This window comes from Vulpes vulpes, chromosome 7 (assembly GCF_048418805.1).
Source record: "Vulpes vulpes isolate BD-2025 chromosome 7, VulVul3, whole genome shotgun sequence".
Classification (NCBI taxonomy): Eukaryota; Metazoa; Chordata; class Mammalia; order Carnivora; family Canidae; genus Vulpes; species Vulpes vulpes.
The window spans coordinates 120,110,382-120,121,028 of record NC_132786.1 but is presented as its reverse complement, the minus strand read 5'-3'; the positions used below and the strand labels follow the sequence as shown (position 1 = coordinate 120,121,028).

Genomic DNA, 10,647 nt, shown 5'->3' with positions numbered 1-10,647 from the left:
TGTATGTTTTGAGGAATGTATCAATTTCCTATTAATGTGACATATAACCTTCAATACATACTAAATTTCTAAAAATGCAGATTTGGGTTTTCTATTATATATCAGCAGTAAAATGTTTTAGTCAGTGTAGTTTTATAGTGTGTTCAATATCTTATTTTTCAAATACTTTCTCACAATATTTTATTTAAAAATATTTTGCCTGTTTTTCACTTATTATTCTTACTAAATAATAATAGAAATACCCAATAGAATGCACTTAGAATTCTGATGGATATTATATTGAATTTATAAATATATTTGATATGAAAATATATTGACATTAACACATTAGAAATATGTGTAAAACTCCATCTGTTCACACATACACATAAGTACATTTGGCTTCCCTCTTCCTTCCTTCCTTCCTTCCTTCCTTCCTTCCTTCCTTCCTTCCTTCCTTCCTTCCTTCCTTCCTTCATCTTTCAAGGGAATATTACGGACAGGTCAGATATGACCTAGACTTTGAAAAAAGGAGATTCTTATAGCAAGACATTCTAAGCAGAAGGAAAGGAGGATGTTTCTAATAAAGCTTGAAGTCCAGCCTCAGATTCGGTTGTGAAGACTTTTGTAAGCTATTTTAGAGAATTTAGAATCAAAGTTTAGGTAGTAGGAAATTTCTGATGGTTTTAAGTAAGGAGGATATAATGATCAAATCTGTGTCTTAGAAAGATAACCCTCAAAGGAAAAAAAAAAAAAGATAACCCTCTAATCACATGGTTGATTCCTCTGGCAACCAGCCCCCATCCCTGAAGCTATTTAGGGGGCTGGCAAGTTACCTCATTAGCATAAAGCCATATACGTTGGAAAGGGACTTATTATGAACTTAAAAAGATGCTCCTCTCTCTGTTATCAGGAACCAGGGGTGAAGACCAAACATTTTTTTCTTTAAGGATTTTATTTATGAGAGAGAGAATGAGAGCAGGGGAAAGGACAAGCAGACTCTGTGCTGAGCATGGAGCCCTTTGTGGGGCTCAATTCCACAACCCTGAGATGATGACCTGAGTGAAATAAAAAGTTGGAGGCTTAATCACTGAGCCATCCATGGGCCCCCATGTATTTCTTATAATAAAATATCACACAAGTCATATGCTATCCCTAAGTGTTTCAATATATAACCTATTTTTTGCATAAGAACTATTTCTTCAGGTGTATATATCCACATGGTCATTTGCAACTTTTCAAAACCCAAATGTATGACCATATAGTAATACAGTTTCAAACATAACCTTCTGAATCACAAAAATGTTTTAAACTGTAATTCAACCTAAACTAGTTTCTAATATAAGTTAAAGTCTCAAATGTTTCCCTTTCTCAATAACATTTCTTATTAATCTTGTTCCTTTATTTCTAATATTAATCTAAGTGAGTTTTACTCTAAATTAAATATTTACTCATCACCTCAGAGATTTAAATGTATGACGACATTATCAGAAAATGTAAGATGACTTAAAACTTTGCTATTGACAATGAGAGAACTTTTTTCTTAATAATTTTATGGTTCTTCAAGCAAGATATAAAGTGCTGAGATATTTTCACATAACTTCCACTCCTTGCAAAACATAAATGTTAATTTAATTACATGAATTTTCAAAGTACAAGGGCTAGAGAAATTTGCATGTAACATTTGCATTAAACTTCAGTAATTAATGAGAATGATCTGCTTCATATATTGTTTTAAAAATACAGATTTAGATAAAGTAAGCAAGTGGTATTAGTATTATAGATTAAATGTAGATTTTTCTCAGTATGAATTATAGTGTGGGAACAAAGTTGTGTCTTTAGATTTTTAAGTTCATGCAGATAACTAACACATAAAATGAAACCTTTTAAAAAGTTTCATTTGTAAAGGCTTGGTAAGTAAATAACCAGTGTTCATGTTCTCCAAAAATACAGATCACACTAGAAAATGAAAATAAATTATTAGAAATCTTATAAGCTGAATTATATGTTTTCCATCTACATAAGAAGAGAAAATATTCTTAGACAAGATGAGAAGTATCCTGGAGTCACTTTGAGAGCAATATCATACGTAAGGTAAATGGGACAGGATGAAATATGGGAAATTTGATGGCATTAAGCAAAAACTCGGAATCTATTAATACTCTAAACAAAACTAGCATTCTTAAAACATGAAAATTGGGGCAGGTCAGTTTGTTGAAGAAATGTTAAATGTGAGACTTAACATGCTGCAATAGATGTGGGATCTTAGTCCATTTTGATAACAACCATTTACTGCTTGTGTATATTCTGGGAAGAAATGTTAATTACGGGGCAATAATGGAATCAACGAGAGCTTTTACTGTGGCCACAATTACTGTGGAGTAGTGCAGTTGGAGTACTGTTTCTCAAATTGGTAGCATATTTCAGATAAAGAAAGGAAGTCCCCCCTACTTGAAACTGCTGTGTCATTTCTTCTTCCTTAACTGAAATTCCAACTGAGTTTCAGGAAATGCCCTAATGAGCCACTTCTCTTTTCTCTTTCCTCACTAAGTGGATTCCAACCAGCCCTAACTATTCATTACTCATGATCAGATCATTTACTTTGGTTGTCTCTTTGGGCATGGTGCTTATGTTATGGGAAGAGGGATTATAATTTGGTCCTGTTTGTAGAGGTGATAACACTGATAGAATCCAATCATTGCGGGTAGGTAACTAAACTGGCAGGTTAATTTTCTGTATTTTAGATGAACTATGAAGACAGGTCTAATCAATACTTATTTTACTTTGATATGTGTGGCTATAATTATGGTTTCATTTGCATGATCATTAGGTATCATATTAGAGTAGTTGAGCTGTGATTTGCTGTAATTTAGGTAAACTATATCTGTAACTTTATTAATGTCTTATTTTAATCAAGATGTAGAAATCACTGTTTTAGTTCATGATAAAACATTTTTTTCTTCTGGTTTCATATTCTTGGGTATTTACTAAATTGTACCAATTTAACATTTTATTGCATCTTATATGTTATTTTGTGAATAAATGTTAATTTCTGTTTACATTTTAGCAATATATATTATATTGGCTTTTAAAGGTAAGAAAATATGAGTTCTGTTCATAGCTAAATTAGCACCACATAGTAGTTTAGGGTTTGTTATTTTTCCAGGGTTAGAAATTATTCTGATTTTTTAAATGAAGATTTGGATCTGAAAAGTTTGTGTAGGAGATGTCAAATATCTCAAAGCAATAACTTTTTGTAGTAATAGTTTTCAATTGTAATAATTAGTAGAGTTGTGGTAGGGACTTGAAGATTATCTATATACCTGTATATATACACACACATATGTACACATCTATTTTTTTATATATTTGTTTCTGTGTATTCAATCCCATACTTTTAATATTGCCTTAAAATGTTTCATTAGGAATAGATATTTTGAGAAAAATAAACCTGCAGTAATCTTTAATTTCATTTCAGGTAGCTTAACTAGTAACTTATTTACTAGAAGCTTCATTTAATATTGAGACTAAAATAACCTTCACAGTTTTTTCCTATTCAGAGACTGTGTCAACAAAGCAAAGTGAAACAGAATGTGGAGTTTCTTATCAAGATTATTCAGACCATTCTGCTTCACTTCTATTTTAGATGAATCTAAGCATAGCCTTACATTTTCAAGTTGCTTTTGAATGAATATAAATCTTATACTTTTTTGGTGGAAACTACATTGAATGGGCCAACTTTGTGATCTCCATTTTGAGAATGAAAAGTCTTTTTTAGCTATTAAAACAAATGGAATATATATATATATATAATTTCCATGTTGTCTATTATTTTGGTTTTGATTATTAATATTATTTTAAAATTTTTCAATTTCATTACAAAGCAGTAGAACAGTTAGATGCATGACTATATTTTGTTGAACTGAAACTTGGAGCTGATGTCAAAAATGAAACAAGCTGAAAAACGTTTCTTAAGCGTCAGCTTTATTTTAGTGACTGTGGCACAGGGTTTGTTATAAGTTCTAAATAACCAAAATTATTATGAGACATTTAAATATGATGCAAATATCTAGCATAAGGGATATTTTCAGAAACTGTAGTAATTAACACAGTGGAAATAGAAAACAAGTTTGAAAACAGTGGTATGAATAGTCAAAAAGGAGAAATAAGCAAAGAAGAAACTGAAAGAAATGAAATATTCTTACACAATAGTTTCAAATAAACTAATGAAATATGATTCAAAGGGAATAATGATGGATACTGATAAAAATCATAATAATACATGTGGGAATGCAATCATTCAACTCTGGAAATCAATGTACAAAGAAAATTATCTGAAGTCAGGCATCTTATGGAGATAAATTTAATTAGCTCTTTTAGTAAGAAATACTGGATTAAAGCAGGGGGGCAATAGCAGATCTAAAGAGATCATATTTGTTAATAGTAGATTGCAAGTTTTATGCTGACAAACTAAACAAATGTAGAGTGCAACAAATAGTTCCTGCTCAGGTTTTACTGATTGTGTTTACTAAGATCAGAAAGAAGAGTCTGTGAAGCATAGAGCTGAGGATGTATGAGGAAAGCAGGAAGAACCACAAGTGTCCTCAAAAATGTGAGCTATGAGGGGAGAGCTTACCAATAGTCTTACAGGAAAAAATGAGCAGCAAGAAACTAATGTATAAAAATATTCCTTATTTTGTAGAGTTGTAGATCACTAGCCATTTTAGGAGTCTGTGGGTTGAGGTGCAGGTGTTTGGAGACATATCAAGATTTGGCAGACATCACTTTGCCTGTGAGAGCTTAGTGGATGGATAATTATGTGGTTCCATTAAATTGTATTCATTGGAGCATGGGAAATCTGTCCACTTACTCATCATCAAAAAAAAAAAAAAAAAAGAATTGTTTGAGAATTATTACAGATAGTTTAGTTAAACATCAGAAAAATTGGGGGGAATCTGTATTATTGAAAAGTGCAAAGCACGTTAAGGCAGGTTGTAGAATTTCCTCAGGTGACCAGTTTAAAGAATAGATTAGTCAAGGAGAGAAAGCCCTTGTAACAGATTTTGTAATTGGTCTCAGTATACAATGGGAGGTTGGGCCTAATGATCTTAAAGATCTATTAGGTTGCTGTTTTCCTTTTTATCTCTTCAGGTTTAAAAGAATAAGTGAGAATTCAAAAACAGAACTAAAAAAAAAAGGCAATTGAAGGGAATGAATCTACGAAGTAGAGATACAGTTTTAATAAGGATTCCCATGATCCCTTATGTTCATTCCTAAGAGTTACCATGGAAGGGTATCTACAAATCATCTCTTGCCTTTCCTGAAAGACTCCTCCACCTGCATACTAGAACACATTGTGATTCATTTTCTGAGTTTTTCTACTGGGCCAGAGAATCCTTCTAGCCCTCCTTTTTGTTCTTTATTTTTTTTTCTTTTGTGAACATGTTTCCATACAGAAGTTCATAGGCACATGAACAAATTAAGTTCTGAAGGATATTCAGCTTGCTTAGATGTATTTCCATCCAAAAAAGAATTTGAGTCAGGACACTCTCTTCAATCAGATATTTTGCTGTGTGCTTTTCCAAAAACTCATTCTATCCAGCTTCTTCCCCCTCTCCCCACAAAACCTAGACCAGTACCTGCTACTTTGAAAATCTGTCTACAGACAGGTAGTGATCTCAGCTAGTGTCTGCAGGGAATATCTCAGTAGCTAAGACGTTTATAATCTCTGCTCCCTTTGATTTTATGCACACTGGAAGGATTTGAACCTATTAAACAATCTAAGGTCTGCAATAGAAACTTTGTCAGCAGCATTTTTTTACCATAAGACTTTAAATTCTGGTAAGTTTTAGGCTTCCTCTTAATTAATCTTAAGCCAAAAGGCATCGATCCTTTGGTCATACTCGCAAATGTTTCTCTCCATTTAGACAACTGTTTTTTCTCTTCTATAGCTTTATAATTGTCCTCCACCTATGCAAAGCTTTTTTCACATGATGGATGATTTGCTCTTTTCATAAGAAATATATCTACCATTCAAGATTTTTCCCAAAAATATATTCAACCTTCTTTACTCTCTCTGTTCTCAAATTGCAAAACATCTATTGTCGTTTTGATTACAAATGACCTTTTTTTTTTCCTTATTAGCCTTTTGACATATTGTGGACATGTAGGGATATAGTGTTTGGAAAATTCTGAGCATATTCACTCTTAGAGTGGGAACAAACCAGTGGGTGAGTCTGCCGAGTGAGATGACTGATGACACTATTTTCTGGAGAAGATAGAGAATGTACAATTTTGTCTTGAGCAATAACTTAGTTAATATCTATGTAAGTTGGTTAAGTTGAAGGTATATACGTAGAGGAGTGTACCAAGTGCAACAGTAGGTTTTAAGGATGCTAAGATGCCTAAGATAGGGTACCTACGCATGAGCATTTGAAGCATTTCAACAATTAATCACACTGACAAGTTTTAAAAGTATCTATCAATTCCCTATGAGTCTGGGGGTTTGAGAAGGGTTCAAAGAACCCTTGAAAAATAATTAGCTATTCTTTAGGCAGGCAAAGGATAGGAGAAAGGCATCAGACCAAAAGACTAGCATGTGCAGAGTTGTGAAAAGCATGGCACATTCAGGGGTCTTTGATTAGAGCTTGCGATCATTGTGGGGAATAACATAAAGTAGGGCTAGAGAGTTAAGATGGGGGCAGAGCATAACTATGCTTTTAAGGGTTTTAGGATTTTAACAAGAGGAGTAGCTTGATCTGATTGTGTTTTAGCTGGATATCTCTGGCCATTTGGAACACAGTTTGGGGGAATAAAAGACTACAGTCATTAGGTTTAGATTTTGTTTATAAAGTGCTCCTGTATCTGCTTTAAGGGAACATACTTTGCAAAGTGGTTGTACCTCTGGCAAGAACAGAAGGCAAGTGCTTTGCTAAAAATATGATAGAACTTACTTCATAAGAAAATCAAAGGTGGGTGGACTGTGTCATTTTCCACTGTAGAAATAACTACTGAAATTGAACATGGATTAGCTCTCAAACCAGTGGGCCAAGCAAATATTTGCAAGTGATTCAGTGATTTCTTTGTGGTTGCTTGGTTTAGTGCTGATAGAACACACTGAAATGGGAAGTCAGAGTTCAGCATTTTCAGCTTGCTACTAACTCGCCATGTGACTTTGAATAAGCCCGTGTCTGTGTGTGTGTGTGTGTGTGTGTGCGTGCGGGAGCACTGAATATTCTAAGTTGAACTAATATCTGGTGTGGAGACTGAAGGGCTAGGGTTGGGACTGAGTGTGAAGGACAAAGGGTCTGGTGGTGTTAAAGTTTAGGTCTCCTGTGCCTGAAGAGTAGTTCTGAATCCACTCCGGGGATAGCAAACTTAGATTGGATGTGGGAACTCTAAGATTGGAAATCTAGGTCGGAGCCCAAAGGGAGGACCTCTCTCCTTCTCCCTGTGGGATCCTTGATCTCACATTTCTTACAGATTTCCAGAGCATGAAACATAACCATGGGCTACTATCTCATCTATCTGGCCTTGTTTTGTTTTGTTTTTCTCCCTCAATATCCTTTCCTAAATAGAGCCTCGGAGGACTGCCTTAGGATAGAGCTCTCAGAGCAAAATGAAGTGGAAAACAAAGCAACTCTGTGCAATTTGGGAGATAATTTTTAATTTGCCTTTCTTCACAGGTCATTTCTACTTTTCTGTATTTTCGAAAGACGTAGTGCCAGTTCGTTCACATTTTTATTTGTTTCAACATGAAATACTGGTTATACCACGTAGTATCTAAATTCACTTATATTCAATATTACTGAGCACACCAAGTGAAACGTATGACAAAACTTTTAACCATTTGCTTAAGTATTTGTCTAAAGACGAAACAAACAACAATAACAACAACAACAAAACAGCAAGCAAAAATATTCCAGAATATGTTAGAAGGAAAGAATTCATAAAATAAGCACCGAGCTAAAATAGTAAGTTTTCTAGTGGGAGATAAAAAGGAGACAGTGACTGATAACCACTCCTGCTGGAGTAGCAGTCATCTTAGAAGACTTTTCATGAATATCAAAAGCAAATATATTACCTGAACTCTTTTCTTCTCCAGTTGGTAATAGTTAACACCGAATGGGCTCTCATCAGGTGCATAAGGCTTTGCCTATATCACCTCACTTGAGACTGAAAATACCCTCGAGGCAAGTGCTCTTCTCTCCATTGTTTAGAAAAGTGAAGTAACTTTCCTAAGTTGAGTAAGTGATGCAGCAGGGCCTTGGTTCTAGATCTGTATGGCGCTTAGACCTAGGCCAATTATATAATATGCATTTTGTCACTCTTAAATTTAAACTTTATCTTTGTTGTTCTATTTCATTCATTTTGAACAAGATCCCACCTTTAGTGCAGCGAAAGGGAAACAGTTCAAGGGAGAAACGTAGGGAGGAATCAGAAACCATGCTATGCTAAAAATGGTTTCCAGTCTTACACACAGATAACGAGGTCTTTGACTGTATTAGATTTGCAAAAATAGCAGTTGCAGAGGTAACAAGGGACCAGAATAGATGGCTCTATTTCATAAAAGAAAGGGGCAAAGTGAAAAGACTCATTAATGTTGAAGCAGTAGATGGATAACCAGTGACAAATATCAAGTAGATTTCCTTCAGTTTGGTCAGAGAAAGGTCATTGATTATTTTTGGTTAAACTGGTTCACAGAGGCCAGGTCTCCACTAAAAAAAGGAATTAATTGCTTCCATTTCCCACTAATTGCCTCAACATTTCCCTTTGCTTTGTCATTGGAGATTTGGTCAGAGAGGCAAAAAGTCAAAAGTCAGAGTGTGATGGAATCTACATAAAAAGGGAATCTGAGGAGACCAAATTATGGCATTTGGTGTAATAATTATAATGATATTTAGCATTTTTCCCTGGGAGTGCTGTGGATTTTTAGAGACCTTTTCAATCTTTAATCAGACCGTAGGGCACATTTAAGAGAGTTCACTGTTTTTATTTCCATCTAGAGGATAAGGCATCACAGAGAGATGAACTGACCTCGGGCAAGTCTCCTGAGATGTTAATCCTGTATGTTGGATTGCACCCTCCGATGTTGAGTTTTAGCTAGAAGCCTGAACTCTTCCAGAAGTATCATTCATTCATGCTCCTTCAAAGTCTAAAGACTTCCGTGCACATTATCATCTGAGATTATTACTTCCATCAATGACAGAAAACTCACCCAAGAAAATAGCATGAAATGGTCTTGATGTCACAATTATTCCTTAGTTTTCAGCCTATTGATTGACGCTCCAGCCATTTTTAATTAACATGACATTCTACTTTGTATTTGATGACTCAACCAGTCTTTGAAATCCGAAGTCCTCTGGAAAATGTGAATTTTTCATTCCAAACATTTGTTTTATTGTTTTGAAACCTAAAGTGGCAGTATAGAAAGTGAAAAGAACATGAGTTCTGGTAATGAGTCAGTGTTTACTTGTACTACCTTCAGAGGCCCATGAGACAAATATTTCTCTTTAGGAAGTCCCAAATCTTCAATATCAACTACTCCTCTTTGCTGGAAGAACCAGAAATATGTTATTTTTAATTAGACATTTATTACATTATAGGTCCTTAGAAACGTGACATATTAGAATGAGCATATATTTTAAAGACAGGTTTTAAGACCAGCTCTCACAACCAGTTGTTTGCCAGGTCATGTGGTTTGATGGAGACCCAATTTCTTCATGTGTAAACTTGAGATACTTCATTGAGGTTCAAGGTTATAAATGAGAAAGTGATGGTAAAGCACCTTGCTTAATACTAGCAGAGAATGAGGAGCTAGAGACCTTGCCCATACGCTTATTAGTGTTGTCATTAAATATTATAAAGGTGTTAAATAATAAAACTATTAATTGGGACAGGACTTAAAAAACTAAGACGCTGGAGTAAAAGTAGTCTAGTACTCTATAGAAAGACTTTATTTGAATAAGATGCTCTACCATTTATGGTGAACTTGAGCTGGACCTTCTTCCCTCTGGTCAGATGCCTCTCCATAATAAGTCTTCCTTATTCTATCCTATTGGAAGTGCTTTGTTCCCATTGCCATTTGGTAATCAGAATAATTCTGGGATTTGAGTAGTCATATTGTGTCCATTGTACAGATAAGGGAATTTATGTACTGGAAGGAACCTAACTGGCCCAAAGGCATACCGCTTATTAGTGAAAAGCCCAGGTTTGAAGCCAGGTAGGCTGATTCCAAAACTTGTGATCCCAACTGCTGCTCTAATGGTGCTTTTGAAACATCAGACTACAATTTAAAGTTGTCATTTGTGCAAACTGAGAAATTAAATTGCCTTCGCCTCCATTTCTAAATTAATTTAGGGGATTTTAAAGCTTATCCATCTAACAAAAATGGCTATTCACACTAACATGGAAAACCAGTCAATAGTGACATCTGTGTCAGTACCCCTACATTGATTTCTTTCTAAGTGTTTTAATTTAATCTCAAAAAGTATAACTAGTCCAATCCCTTGCCAGGACACGTGTCTCAGTCCTCTAACCAAAAAATATTAGGAGGTGGGCATATGGGTCCTTCCTGCTTCCATGGTGCTTTTCTCTTGTCTACCTTCACCCCATTCCCCTCTATAGCTCTTGGGAGAAAAGTGAGCCTTTTCTCCCCAGTACTGAAGT

The 10,647-nt window shown here is 34.8% G+C and overlaps 1 protein-coding gene across 1 annotated transcript in view; it reads left to right on the top strand.

The window, feature by feature from the left end:
* The first annotated feature begins 2,552 nt into the window (after positions 1-2,552).
* The window catches only part of TFEC (transcription factor EC), a 69,610-nt gene continuing 61,515 nt past the window's right edge, over positions 2,553-10,647 (top strand). The window contains exon 1 of the mRNA XM_026012153.2: positions 2,553-2,683. The gene's annotated coding sequence lies outside the window, so the exon portion shown is untranslated. The remainder of the gene's footprint in view (positions 2,684-10,647) is intronic.